The sequence below is a fragment of the Neophocaena asiaeorientalis genome, unplaced genomic scaffold (genome assembly GCF_003031525.2).
Source record: "Neophocaena asiaeorientalis asiaeorientalis breed wild unplaced genomic scaffold, Neophocaena_asiaeorientalis_V1.1 scaffold988, whole genome shotgun sequence".
NCBI lineage: Eukaryota > Metazoa > Chordata > Mammalia > Artiodactyla > Phocoenidae > Neophocaena > Neophocaena asiaeorientalis.
In genome coordinates this window covers 34,713-38,550 of record NW_020175448.1, presented here as the reverse complement: position 1 = coordinate 38,550, position 3,838 = coordinate 34,713, and the positions used below count along the sequence as shown (strand labels likewise).

At 38.7% G+C, this 3,838-nt stretch overlaps 1 long non-coding RNA gene across 1 annotated transcript in view; it reads right to left on the bottom strand.

Moving 5' to 3' along the window:
• Window positions 1-3,504, bottom strand: part of LOC112415221 (uncharacterized) — a 6,638-nt gene extending 3,134 nt beyond the window's left edge. Inside the window, exon 1 of the long non-coding RNA XR_003006300.1 lies at window positions 3,420-3,504. This is a non-coding gene — a long non-coding RNA (uncharacterized LOC112415221). The remainder of the gene's footprint in view (window positions 1-3,419) is intronic.
• Window positions 3,505-3,838: the final 334 nt, after the last annotated feature.

Here is a 3,838-nt window from a genome sequence, read left to right as displayed (position 1 = left end):
AATTCACTTTGTTATAAAGCAGAAACTAACACACCATTGTAAAGCAATTATACTCCAATAAAGATGTAAAAAAATTTTTTTTGGTTATAGACAGTGGTGATGGTTATACAATACTGTGACTGTATTTAATGCCACTGATCTGCATATTTATAAATGGTTAAAATAAATATGCTTTATGTATATTTTACCACAATACTAAAAGAGGAATATAAAAAAATTTTTTTAAATGTTGGAACATTACAAAATAATCAATCCAGGAAAGCTATGAAAGGGAAAGGGGGTGGGGGAAATAGCTGTACACAGAAGAGGCTGGACAAGCAGAAAGCACCATAAAAAGTGATATATATGTGTATATATTATATTATAATATATATATTATACGTATACATATAAATATATATCTCAAACCTTAAATGGGCCACACAAAAAGCCAGCATCAAAAAATAAAATACAGGTCAGGTTTACCTACGATCTACAGATATCAAATATCTGGAAAGAAACTGATATGCTGCATGAATACTAAACAAAAGGATGCTATAAGAGGTGAACTACCAGGGAGATACTGTATTTTAAATATGTGTGTTCTAACAAGCTTAAAGTAGATACTGCAAAAACTGACAAATATAAAAGGACATATATAGAATATCACACCCAACATTCCTGGACACTATGTTTAATTAAGCACCAAGACTGTCTCCACCATGCCAACCTTCTAGTGGGTCAAGCATGAGTTTTGAACTTGTTTCTACTATCATGAAAGAAATTACTGGAAATACAGTTTGGATGAAAGAATGGCAGATCAGGATCAAGAACCCACTGCCTTAGATGAAACCTATTTTAAAATTTTATTTCATTATTAAAATTAAATAAATTTATTAAATTAATAATACATTTAATTGGATCTTTGTTGCTGCGCACAGGCTTTCTCTAGTTGTGGTGAGCGGGGGCTACTCTTCATTGTGGTGCACAGGCTTCTCATTGCAGTGGCTTCTCTTGTTGCAGAGCATGGGCTCTAGGCCCACAGGCTTCAGCAGTTGCAGCACACCAGCTCAGTAGTTATGACACATTGGCCCTAGAGCACACAGGCTTCAGTAGTTGTGGCGCATGTGCTTAGTTACTCCAGGGCATGTGGCATCTTCCCAGCCCAGGGATCAAACCCGTGTACCCTGCATTGGCAGGCAGATTTTTAACCACTAGGCCATCAGAGAAGTCCTGAAACTTTTTTGATTATACTTTTCCATACTGTTTTCTTCACTTCTGATCCAATCAAGTTGGTCTTACATATTCAAAGGATGTGGATGAACAAACAAACAAAAAAAGAACACAACCACATACTGCAAACAGAAGCAAACAAGCCTATCCAACAACACGCTGTTAACCAAGTCCAGGAATACTTAGCAATACCCATGACTTCACTGGGAGAAGACAATTGGAAGGTTTGTGTGTGTAGCTTTCCTAGACCCTGCCCTACTGCACCTCTTCCCTTGGCTGACTTTAATCGGTATCCTTTCCCTATAATAAATTGTAACCATGAGTGTAACAGCCTTCAGTGGGTATTGCAAGTTGTTCTACAGTGTTATTAAATCCGGGTGTGGTTTGGGGAACCCTCCCACCCACAAACTTGCAAGTGGTATCAGATATCAGGGTGTGGTATTGAGGATGACAATCTAACACTGCCACTGCTAGTAATCTACCAATAACTCGTTAGTAATACGAGGAATATAATTCCAGGGTCAAAAAGAACTACAAAACACCTTTGTCTCCACTCAGTGGATTTCTTGTCCCTAGGAGTGCTGGCTTTGCAATTTTGATGTTATTTTATGTGTACTGTTTATAAAACTAAGTAACTTAATTAATACCAGGAGTTTCATCATAAGAGAAAGAGGTACAGATATATGTAAAACAAAGTTAAGTTGGGGGAAAATCTGTAAAGTTAAATTTTAATTGGAAATTTAATTTAATAAATAACGTTTACTTTAATTGGAAATAGGACATACAATTCAACTTCAAAAATTATTTTCAAAGGTTTGCAAAAGTTGAGAAAATAACAATAATGAGTCCCCATGTACGCACCCCCAGCTTGAACATTTTCTAACCCACGGCCAGCCTTGATTTACCTTTACCTAAGCAGTCCTGCACTGGGTCATTCTGAAACAAATGCCCAGCCACAAATCATTTGAACCTGCAATATTCTGGTACTCCTCTCTAAAAGGTAAGCAACTGCATCAGATTGCTAGGTTTCTTAGTCTCTTCCAATTTATGCTCTCCTCTCTCTTTTCATCCACGTTTGAGTCTGTTCTCCTTTTTGACAAGAATTCCTCACGAGAGGTATCGTGCACTGCCACTGGGAGGCACATCATACCTGGTTATCTCTTTTGTTGTCATGTTGAAATCAAGCAACAGGTTTAGGTGTCATAAGCATGACCCCCAACACTAATATCCACTCGCAATGTTTTCACTTAAGGAAAAGAACTTTGACACCAATGAAGTATTCTGGTCTACAATTTCCAGGTGAGTAGTAAATAATCAGGAGTGCAGGTAGCACAGGTGCAAAGTCCTTGTGGTGAAATAATAATTGAACAATCCCAGACTGTGGAGTACTGAATAAGACAAGAAGTCTGCACTCTTTAAAATTCAAAACAGGGAGGAAAACTCAGGTTAAAAGAGTCCCAAAGAGACACTACAGAAAACTGTGTGTGAGAACACTGGCTGGTCCTTGGATCCACGTGGGAAAGGGAACACAGGCACAGGAAAAGAAAGAAAGAATATAAAAGCAATAGAACAAGATGTTAACAATCATTTGCAGGTAGGCAGAAAATAAGCTGCCATCGGTTATTTGTCCTTGTCCTATTTTTTCAGTCTTTCTATATTTTGTGGTATTTTTGTTAAAACCAGTTAGGGAAAATATTGTACTTCATTAGCACATCAGATACCAGCTAACACTGGATGTGAACCTCTGTCAGAGGAATCTGAGTGGAGAGGGGAAACAACTCTGCAGAGAAACATTTCATCAACACTAGGTTAAGGTTATTTGGACACCTTTAGCCCTCTACCTCAAGGAAATCACCTAAAGTCATCACACTCAAAACACAAAGTTTCCCTCTCGTGGCCAACTGTAGTTTATATAGCTAACCTTTAGAGACTGGGATGATTGATGCAGCCCAAAGGGAATTCACACAACTGTTTAGCATCAAGTTCAAGAGACCATCTGGCAACTTCTTGTTCTAAATGTGTGGACTGGGATGAGAATGGGACTCAAGAAGAACATCTCTGCCAGAAGCAACAGTCACTTATCTCTCTGACTTCCACATTGCAGTTCTATCTAATCAAGGTAGGGTACAAATAAAATAGAAGGAGCAACAGGAAAAAGGAAGAAAGAGAGAGAAGGTTGGGAGGGAAGAAAGGAAACAAATATTTACCTGTGTCAAATTTGATAAAGTTGGGTATCTTGCCAGTCCCTAAATCAATCAGTACTGTGTTGTTCACCTTGATGAGACAACCTGGGTATTGAATGGTACAAGCATATGAGTTACCAAGTGCAGGATTCCCTTTGTACCCACAGTTAACTTCCTCACTTCGTGTACTATCTCACACAGCAAAGAAAACCGATACAAAAGCAAAGCCAACTGAAACAATCACTTAATTATTATCCCATCTGCATGATCAGATCCCCCAGATGGCTGTCCTCTTGCTCTCTGTACATCCCCTGCTAGACCAGTGCCGGCTTCACCTACACCCTACTCACATGATTGACTTTGTCCTACATACCTGCCCCTGCCCCAGCTAGTGATTGCTGTAGCTTTAGATCAGAACACCTTTACCAGGATAGCTTAACAAA